The sequence below is a fragment of the Mesoplodon densirostris genome, chromosome 4 (genome assembly GCF_025265405.1).
Source record: "Mesoplodon densirostris isolate mMesDen1 chromosome 4, mMesDen1 primary haplotype, whole genome shotgun sequence".
NCBI classification, from domain to species: Eukaryota; Metazoa; Chordata; class Mammalia; order Artiodactyla; family Ziphiidae; genus Mesoplodon; species Mesoplodon densirostris.
Genome location: NC_082664.1, coordinates 147,095,104 through 147,105,992, shown reverse-complemented (window position 1 = coordinate 147,105,992; position 10,889 = coordinate 147,095,104). Strand labels below are relative to the sequence as shown.

Below are 10,889 nucleotides of genomic sequence, written 5' to 3'. Positions count from 1 at the left end.
CATCAAAAATCAATTGCAGGACTTCCCTGGTGGTGCAGTGGTTGGGAATCCACCTGCCAATGCAGGGGACACGGGTTTGATCCCTGGTCTGGGAAGATCCACATGCCATGGAGCAACTAGGCCTGTGTGCCACAACTACTGAGCCCGCATGCCACAACTACTGAAGCCATGAGCCCTAGAGCCTGTGCTCTGCAACAAGAGAAGCCACCACAATGAGAAGCCTGCACACCGCAACAAAGAGTAGCCCCCTCTTGCCACAACTAGAGAAAGCCCGCACGCAGCAATGAAGACCCAACACAGCCAAAAGTAAAAAAAAAATTTTTTAAATCAATTTCAGGAGAATTATAGGTATCAAAGTGAAAGGTAGGGACTTCCCTGGTGACATAGTGGTTAAAACTCTGCGCTCCCAACGCAGGGGGCCTGGTTCAATCCCTGGTCAGGGAACTAGATCCCACATGCATGCCACAACTATGAGTTCAAATGCCACAACTAAGGAGCCCATCTGCTGCAACTAAGACCCAGCACAACCGAATAAGTAAATAAATAAATAAATCTTTTTTAAAAAGTGAAAGATAAAACAATAAAACTTCCAGAAGATACTATAGGGTTAAGAAAAGATTTATCAAACAGGAAATAAGACATAAACATAAAAGGTCAATAAGTTGGACTAAATTAAAATTAAGAATTTCTGTGCATCAAAATACATTTTAAATGAATGAGAAGGCAAGCCACTGAATGGAAAAAAAAAAACTTTTGCGATACATATATCCAAAAAGGGGACTCATATCAGAATGTATATTGAACTCCTACAAATCACAAACTGGCAGACAATCCAATGGAAAAAATAAGCAAAAAACTTGAAGCAGGCACTTCAGAAAAGAGAATATTAAAATGGGCAATAAGTATACGAAAAGGAGCTCAATTTCTTTAGTCTCCAGGGAAATGCTATTTATCAGTTTAATGCACTGACCAATTGCGCCCCAGAGACCACGGGAAAGGCAATTTAAAACCACCATGAGAACCACTATACACCCACAAGAATGACTAAAACTGAAAAGAATGACAATGCCAACTGTTAGCAAAGATGTAGAGAAACTGAAGCTCTCATACATTGCTGGAAGAATACACTCAGAAAATTGTTTGCCAGTGTCTGTTAAAGCCGAATGCTTAAGTATGTAGCCTATGACCCAGTAATTCACTCCTAAGTATCATCCAACAGAATTTCATACATATGTGCAGCAAAAGACAAGTGTCAGAACCTTCAGAGAAGCATCGTTAATAACCCCAAACTGGAAACAACCCAAATGGCCATCAATAGTAGAATGGATACATAAATTGTGGCATATTCATAACATAGAGTTTTATATGACAGAAGAATTAATAAATTACAGCTACATGCAAAAACATAGATTTTTTTAATTAAAAAATATATGTTTATTTTTCATTAACTAATTTACTTATTTGGCTGCATTGGGTCTTAGTTGCAGCACGCGGGATCTTTTTTGCAGCGCACAGGCTTCTCTCTAGTTGTGGTGCATGGGCTCCAGAGTGCGTGGGCTCAGGAGTTGTGGCACTCGGGCTCTCTAGTTGTGGCGTGCGGGCTCTAGAGTGCGCGGGCTTAGTTACCCCACAGCATGTGAGATCTTAGTTCCCTGACCAGTGATCGAACCCGTGTCCCCTGCTTTGGAAGGAGGATTCTTAACCACTGGACCACCAGGGAAGTCCCTGGATTATTTTTATTTTTATTTTTGAAAACTTTATTTTATTTTTTAAAAAAATATATATTTATTTTATTTATTTTTGGCTGCATTGGGTCTTCGTTGCTGCACATGGCCTTCCTCTAGCTGCAGTGAGTGGGGGCTACTCTCCATTGTGGTGCACGGGCTTCTCATTGCTGGGAAGCACGGGCTCTAGGCACACAGGCTTCAGTAATTGTGGCTCACAGGCTCAGTAGTCGTGGCTCACGGGCTCTAGAGTGTAGGCTCAGTATTTGTGGTGCACGGGCTTAGCTGCTCTGCGGCATGTGGGATCTTCCTGGACCAGGGCTCGAACCCATGTCCCCTAGCATTGGCAGGCGGATTCTTAGCCACTGCACCACCAGGGAAGTCCCTGGGTGAATTTTAGAAATGCAATGTTGAGAAGAAGTAAGACACGACAGAGTACATACTATATGATTCCATTTACAGGAAAACAAAAATAGGCAAAACCAGTCTATTTTAGTAGAAGTTAAGATAGCAAAGGGAAGTTGGGAAACATAGTGCCTAGGAGGTGGTTTAAGGAGGTTCTGGGGGTCCTGGTGATGTTACATTTCCTGATCTGGGTAGTGATTTCGTCAACACTCATAAGTCGTACAGTAGGGACTTCCCTGGTGGCGCAGTGGTTAAGAATCCACCCGCCAATGCAGGGGACACGGGTTCAAGCCCTGGTCCAGGAAGATCCCACATGCCGCAGGGCAACTAAACCTGTGCGCCACAACTACTGAGCCTGTGCTCTAGAGCCCGCGAGCCACAGCTACTGAAGCCCACCTGCCTAGAGCCCGTGCTCTGCAACAAGAGACCACTGCAGTGAGAAGCCCACGCACTGCCAACGAAGAGCAGCCCCCGCTCGCCACAGTTAAGAGAAAGCCCACACGCAGCAACGAAGACCCAACACAGCCAAAAATAAATAAATAATAAATAAATTTATATAAAAATAAGTTGTACACTAATAACTTATGTACTTTCTGTATTACACGTATGTATATATTATACTTCAGTAAAAAGCTTACAAAATGAGGATAAAATTGAACAATTCGAGATAGAGAAAGTTAATTACTCACAGATCTTTGTTGAAAGACCTATTCAATGATGCCCTTCACTTATCACGAAATTGAATTCAGCACATAGGAGTGGAAAGTAAGACACGTTGCTCAGCTAGGAAACCGGAAAACATGTTGATAAACCTATTTGAAAAAAAATGAGGGGGCTCAGAAGACCCAGTAGAACTAAAGTATGATGGAATAATAACATGGAAGATAGGAGAGGAGAAATTGGACAGAAGTCATCTAAATTTCTCATATTTCTAAGAAAGATAAAGACAATGATGAATTTTAAACTCTGTATAGTCAAGTTAAGAATTTAATTTCTAAACGAGCAGAAGTAGAATGTATAATTTCTAAACCAGTGAAGGGCGTAAGGGAGAATAAAGAAGTCTGCATTGATCCAGTAGAAAACTAAAAAAGGGGGGACTTCCCTGGTGGTCCAGTGGTTAAGAATCTGCCTTCCAATGCAGGGGACACAGGTTTGATTCCTGATCGGGGAACTAAGATCCCACATGGAGCAGGGCAACTAAGCCTGTGTGGCACCTACTGAACCTGCGCGCCTCAATGAAAGATTCCACATGCCGCTACGAAGATCCTGCATGCTGCAACCAAGACCCAATGCAGCCAAATAAAAAATAAATATTTTTTTTAAAAAGGCAAGCTAATGAGACCTGGCAACCAAATGCTATGCCTGAGCCTTGATTCTAGATCCCGGACCCCCTTCCCTTAATTTTTTTTTTTAAATTCCTGGCTTTCTTTTTTTTTTTTTTTTAATTTTATTCATTTTTGGCTGCGTTGAGTCTTCGTTGCTGTGCGCGGGCCTCCTCTACTTGCAGCGAGCCCCCCACAACTAGAGAAAGCCCGGGCTTCTCATTGCGGTGGATTCTTGTTGTGAAGCATGGGCTCTAGGGCACGCGGGCTTCAGTAGTTGTGGTACATGGGCTCAGTAGTTGTGGCTCGCGGGCTCTAGAGCGCAGGCTCAGTAGTTGTGCCGCACGGGCTTAGTTGCCCCACAGCATGTGATATTTTCCCGGACCAGGGCTCGAACCCATGTCCCCTGCATTGGCAGGTGGATTTTTAACCACTGCGCCACCACGGAAATCCCCCCTTCCCAAATTTAAAGGAATTATTGGGACATCTTGGGACAATTTAATACAGACTATACATTATATAGCATTATTGTATAAATGTTAGATTTCTTGTGTGGGATAATGTGGCCCCCATTTTTGTTGAGCTCCTAGTGCTTTCCTCTAGGATAATTCTCCAACTTTTTGGCTTTAGGACCACTCTACACTCTGAGAAGTTGTTGAGGACTCCAAAGAGCTCTTGTTTATATAGGTTATACAAAACCCTATTTACTGAATTAAAAGTTAAGACAGAAAATTTGAAACATGTTTATATATTAATTTAAAAATAACTACATTTTCCAAAATAAAAGAGTTAATGAGAAGAGTTGCTTTGTTTACATGTTTGCAACTCTCTTCATATCTGACTTACCAGAAGTAGCTGGATTCTCACATCCACTTCAGCATTTAGTCTGCTATTGTATATTGTTTTGGTTGAGGAATACAAAGAAAATCCAGCCTCAAATTGATGTGTAGCTGGAAAAAGAAAAATGAGGAATATTTTAATAGCTCTTTTAGATGTTAGAACTATTCTCTTTTCCCCCCCATTATCAAAGACCATTTAATTTTTAAAGATCAACAATACCAAAAGCATAAAGTGGAGTAGAAGAAAGTAGTTTTTTATAAGTACAATTTAATTAAAGCTGTTTACAGCTATTCTCTCCCACAGGACTTAAGCATGAATTTTAAAAGAATAAGAAATAAGGACTTCCCTGGTGGCGCAATGGTTGAGAATCCGCCTGCCAACACAGGGAACACGGGTTTGAGCCCAGGTCTGAGAAGAGCTCACATACCGCAGAGCAACGAAGCCCATGAACCACAACTGTTGAGCCTGCGCTCTAGAGCCCATGAGCCACAACTACTGAAGACCATGTGCCTAGAGCCCGCGCGCCGCAACAAGAGAAGCCACCGCATTAAACCCTCGCACCGCAACGAAGAGTAGCCCCCTCTCGCTGCAACTAGAGAAAGTCCGCATGCAGCAACGAAGACCCAATGCAGCCAAAATAATAATAATAATAATAATAAGTAGATCATTTCATTAAAAAAAAAAAGAATAAGAAATGAGAAAAACAAGTACAGGGTTAGATGAGCCAGCAGGAGTCTGTGGAACTTGAGATTTCACTGCAACAGGAAGGGGACCAGAGTGGCTTTTTTTTTTAAAATTAAGGTGTTTATTATTATTATTATTATTATTTGGCTGCGCCGCAGCATGTGGGATCTTAGTTCCCCGACCAGGGATCAAACTCAGGCCCTCGGCAGTAAGAGCATGGAGTCCTAACCACTGGACCGCCAGGAAATTCCCAAGGCATTTACTTTAGTTTGAACGGAAAGTGGCAAGTGGCATAAGCAACCGAGAATGTGCCCCTAATAGACAGCTCTCCCCTCCCTGCACTCCTTAGTCCAAGGTATAATTTTGGGAGGAAAAAGCATCCTGTATCTAGTTAGTTATGTTATCTACAATTACACCTCTAGTCTGTTTTCCTACACCAACCGATTCAGCAGGACTGAATGTCCTACAGTTTAACTCAATTCTGATACTATCTACCTGGAGATAGTGTTAGATCTCACAGATTAAGGGCTTAGTCCCACAACACTGATGCCTATCACAAATCTGGGACAATTGTACTTCTGACTCAGCGGCTAAAAATTGGGGATTTACATGACCCCTTTCTCGGGTCCCATAATTTGCTAGAACAGCTCACAAAACTCAGGAAATGTTGGTTTACATTTACCAATTTATTATAAAAGATACATAAAGACCACAGATAAACAGCCAGATAAGGAGGTACATAGAGTGAGGTCCAGAAGGGTCCTGAGCACAGGCGCTCTGTCCCAGTGGAACTGAGATGCTCACAGAGGATTACCTATGAATAGCAGAAGGACACTCCTATCGCTCAGGAGATTCCAAGGGTTTTAGGAGCTCTATGCCAGAAAATGGGGACAAAGACCAAAATATACTTCTCTGCCACAACTTTCTTCTAAGGCAGGCATGGCATTGACTGATATCTGGTTTAAAGTCTAAAAATCGTGTCCAGATAAAGCACACAGCCGATAAGACTCTCATTCCGGTTAAAATTGAACACGTGTCTGAACCACTGATCTTGACTGAGTTAGAGCAAATGACTGTGATTTATCCACATTTCTCCAGTTGTTTCCACGTAAAAATCAGTTTTATAGCGACTTTTATTAAAAAATATTCTTTTCTAAAATAGCTATGACTTATTTTATCATAAGGCTTTTCTTTTTTAAAATTTTTATTTTATTTATTTATATTTTTGGCTGCATTGGGTCTTCATTGCTGCGTGCAGGCTTTCTCTAGTGGCGAGCGGGGGCTACTCTTCATTGCGGTGTGAGGGCTTCTCCTTGCAGTGGCTTCTTTTGCTGCAGAGCATGGGCTCTAAGTGCACAGCTTCAGTAGTTGTGGCATGTGGCCTCAGTAGTTGTGGCTCACAGGATCTAGAGCGCAGGCTCAGTAGTTGTGGTGCAGGGGCTTCGTTGCTCCATGGCATGTGGGATCTTCCCAGAGCAGGGCTCGAACCCGTGTTCCCTGCATTGGCAGGCAGATTCTTAACCACTGCGCCACCAGGGAAGTCCACCATTAAAAAATATTCTGATCAAATAATCTTGCAAAGAAGATAAACTTCAAGCCTTTAAGCTTCAAGCTTATAATATAAAAGCAAAGAGTAAATGATTTTCTGCTCAGTTATCATGTTTAGGATCTTTACAAGGAGTGTGCTAGGCCCCAGGGAGCACCCCTTGCTGTTCATGCCCAAAATTTCACATCCTGTCCTTCAGCGTGGAAATGGTCAGCCGACTGGTTGTATGCAGTCCACACTGTTTCTCCCACAAGCATCCACACAGCTGTCACAGCGTTCTTTTCATCCAGTGTGAAGCAGTGATAAACTCCTGCAGAATGAGTTATCATGTTTCCTTTCTCCATGAAAATCTGAAGTCCTCTTTATCTCTTTCATCAAAGTATCCACTGCCATCCAAGATGTAGCAAATTTTACATCCTAGTACGAATGGTCCCAGCAAAACATCTTAACCTTTTCTTCATAATTTGGAAATTTATTTTTGCATATGTTTATTATGCCCATCCAAGAGTAGTCTAATTCTGGATCATTCTCATACTTGTCAGCTTCCAGTAAAGGACTCCAAGCTGGTGCAGCTGCTCCAGGAGGAATGGGCAGCTGGGCTCCAGGCCAAGGGGCCACCTCAGGTCATCTTGGGACTCCTCCATGTACCAGACCTGCACCACGGTCTGGGCCTGGGATGGGGGCGGTGTGGTGCATCACCCGGGGCTCCCTGATCTGCATGGGCTGAGCTGGTCGAGGCCCCAGTGGCCTTTTTCTAGGGGGGCATCCCAGCTTGGGCCACTGCCCAACCCCCGTTTCCCGGTCACTGAGACTGGGCGAGGCCTGACTCACGGTATTCACTTACGATAACAAAATGTACAAGTGATACTTTCTCAAAGGTTAATTGCAATGTGGAATCTGAAACAACACCAATATGCCTTTCCTACTCTGTTACATTCAAACCCCTCACATTCAAATCCATTCTGGAATAGGTCTCTTACCCATGCATAACTTTTTAACACCATGCATTGGTCATTTAGAAAATACTGGCTGAGTTATGCAGATCTTCCAAAAGTTGACACATTTCATTACACAATATGAAAAAAAATCACATTTGGTAGACCATTAATCTCATTAGAAACATCATGAAGAATTAGGAAGCTGGGACTTCCCTGGTGGTCCAGTGGTTAAGACTCCATGCTCCCAATGCAGGGGGCCGGGGTTTGATCTCAGGTCAGGGAACTAGATCCCACATGCATGCCGCAACTAAGAGTCCGCATGCCGCAACTAAAGATGCCGCATACGCCAATGAAAATCCCATGGTGCCACACAACCCAGCACAGCCAAATAAATACATAAATAAATATTAAAAAAAAAAAAGAATTAAGAAGCTCTCAAACTCAGGGTATATACAAGGTTTCCAAAATTTTAGTTTTCCCTTGAAAGCTCCAATATAAAAAATCATTGGTAACAGATACTATAAGCTATTTCCTTGAAGTGACTGGCTCATTTCATTCATTTTTGAGAAAATATCTGCCAAATATTTGAGTCCGAATGGCTTCTGTATCGGTTGTTCTTTTCAGTTGAAATGTTGTTCTGTGAAGAAAGCAGCTGCTTCAACCCACAGCTCAAATAAAGCACTCCCGTTCTTTCTCAGTGCTTTTCCAGGAGACAACCATCTTACCAGGGTCAGCACAAGTGCTTTGTATGTACTTCCATTTTTATAATATAGGATATTAGAAAGATGTATACCCAAGAGTTACGATTTAATCAAATTATTAATTTTTACTGCTTTATTTAGTACATCGTATTAATAGACTTAAAAAAAAAAAGAGTGCATGATGGTGAGCAATAAAATCACTACTAGTATAGTTTGGTGCCTCTGCCATGATTCAGGGTAAGGTATAAGCGGTTTTCCCCACCATTGCTTTTGCACCATTTGGGCAAATGTTAACACAGTGAGAAAGGCAAGTGACTTAGTATTACGAAAATTATTTAGATGTCGTGGTGCCCCTCCTCCCCCAGGGTCCGCGGACCAACTTTGATAACCGTCAGTTGCTCTAGGTCGCAGCATCTTGTCCTAAGCTCCACCTAACTTTACATTCATTAAGTTCTGATCTTTCGTCCTTCGGAGTCCGCAGAACCAGGCCAGCGGCCTCCTCTCGAGCACCTGGGGCGGCTGCTTCCAGCCGGAGCCAGAGCTGCGGGGCGTGGCGAGCGCAGCACCGCAGCTGGTACCCGAGGGGCCCTCACCCCTCTTTCCCTTACCTCACTTCCTCTTCCCCTCCCCCAGCCCCTTTAACCCTTCGTTTTCCCCAAGGACGGAAAGAACGCGAGAGGAAAAGCCTCAATTTAAAAGCAGCCACCAGGGCTTCCCTGGTGGCGCAGTGGTTGAGAGTCCGCTTGCCGTTGCAGCGGACGCGGGTTCGTACCTCGGTCTTGGGGGGATCCCACATGCCGCGGAGCAGCTGCGCCCGTGAGCCAGGGGTGCTGGGCCTGGCCGTACGGAACCTGTACCCCGAAACGGGAGGAGCCGCATCGGTGAGGGGCCCACATACCGCAAAAAAAATATAAATAAGTAAAAGAAGCCACCAGAGTGAATGGTCCTGGGACAGGGAACACTCTGCACAGCATAGAAACGACTGTGACAGCTTGTTTAAAAAAAAAAAAATTATCTATATATATATTGATTGTTCTTTTTCTGGTTACAAAAGTAATAGATGCTTTTGTTATATAATGTTCAACCCCCACAGAATTGCATAAAGTAGAAATTGAGAGTCTCCCACTATACCCCACTTCCATACCCTCTTAGGTTTCTGTGCCTTTAATTTTTCATATATATGTATGTATGTATGTTAAGATATTTCTCTGCAACTTTCTATTTTCACTTAATATATCACAATGCATTTTTCTTTTTCTTCTTTATTTGAGTCTTAACCATGCAGAGTCTTAACCACTGGACTGCCAGGGAAGTCCCCCAATGCATTTTTCTATATCAGCAAAGATTTACCTCATTCTTAATGACAATGGACATTTAGGTCATTCCCAATTTTTCCCTATTACAAACAGTGCCGCAGTGAACACCTTGCACTTATGTGTCTGTACAATTTGGTAAGTATTTCTATGCTGTCAGTCTCTCAGAGTGGAATTTCCGGATGAAGAGTTATGTGCACTTTATAGTAGGATGGATGCTACTAAATTGCCCTCCAAAGAGATTGTACTAACCAACACTCCATCCAGCCACAGCAACGATATTTTGAAATGATCTGTTCATATCTCTATCTTCCGGATACCCTCACTGGACTCTGGTCCTCTCACGAATAGAATGTGCCCTCTTGTCCATCTGTGGGTCACACCTGTCATGTCATAGGAGCTCAGTAAACTGGTGTGGAGTGGATGTGAATGAACAGATAATATTAACACTATGGGCAGGCTTCTCCTATGTGTGCCAGGCACCATTCAAAGCAACTTATCTTCATGAATTTATTTAATCCTAATAACTGCTAGGAGTAGGGATTTTTATTGTCTCCATTTGCAATTGAAGAAACTGAGGCTCAGAGAAGTTAAGTGCCTTGCCCAGGCATGAGATAATCATGACAAAAGACTTCCACACAACTTTCCTGGCGGCCCAGAGGTTAAGACTCCGCCCTTCCACTGTAGGGGGTGCGGGTTCCATCCCTGGTCCGGGAACTAAGATCCCTCATGCCGTGCGGCCAAAAAACTTAAAAAAAAAAAAAAGACTTCCACAAACAGGGAGAAAGCTTTATACTCTGGGAATCTGTTACCAAGATGGTAATGTTGCCTCTAGTTCTTTTTAATCCCTTTCAATCATTTCCCCTTCCTCCAACTTTGGATCTCTAGTTTTATTAGGAATCTTGAGGATTAATTAACTTATGCAACCTAAGAGAAAATTTCACAAAATTTAATAAAGTTTTATTTATTTATTTGGCCATGCATGTAGGATCTTGGTTCCCTGACCAGGGATCGAACCCGTGCCCCCTGCAGTGGAAGTGCAGAGTCCTAACCACTGGACCACCAGGGAATTCCCTAAATAGTATTTTAAAATCTTCCAAATTTGTTTCTGGACCCCACCTGTTACTGTCCACAGATTTATTTTAACAAAGTTAAAATCAGAGTAGTAGGGCTTCCCTGGTGGCGCAGTGGTTAAGAATCTGCCTGCCAATGCAGGGGACACGGATTCGAGCCCTGGTCCGTGAAAAACCCACATGCTGCAGAGCAACTAAATCCATGCACCACAACTACTAAGGCTGCTCTCTAGAGCCACAACTACTGAGCCCACGTGCCACAACTACTGAAGCCCACGCGCCTAGAGCCCGTGCTCCGCAACAAGAGAAGCCACCGCGATGAGAGGCCCGCGCACCGCAAAGA

At 43.2% G+C, this 10,889-nt stretch overlaps 1 non-coding gene and 1 pseudogene across 1 annotated transcript; both read right to left on the bottom strand.

Moving 5' to 3' along the window:
- Nucleotides 1-6,646: 6,646 nt before the first annotated feature.
- Nucleotides 6,647-8,956, bottom strand: LOC132488189 (acireductone dioxygenase-like; annotated as a pseudogene).
- A 1,513-nt stretch (nucleotides 8,957-10,469) lies between these two features.
- TRNAG-UCC (transfer RNA glycine (anticodon UCC)) lies at nucleotides 10,470-10,542 on the bottom strand. The gene has a single exon. It is a non-coding gene; the product is annotated as a tRNA-Gly (tRNA).
- Nucleotides 10,543-10,889: the final 347 nt, after the last annotated feature.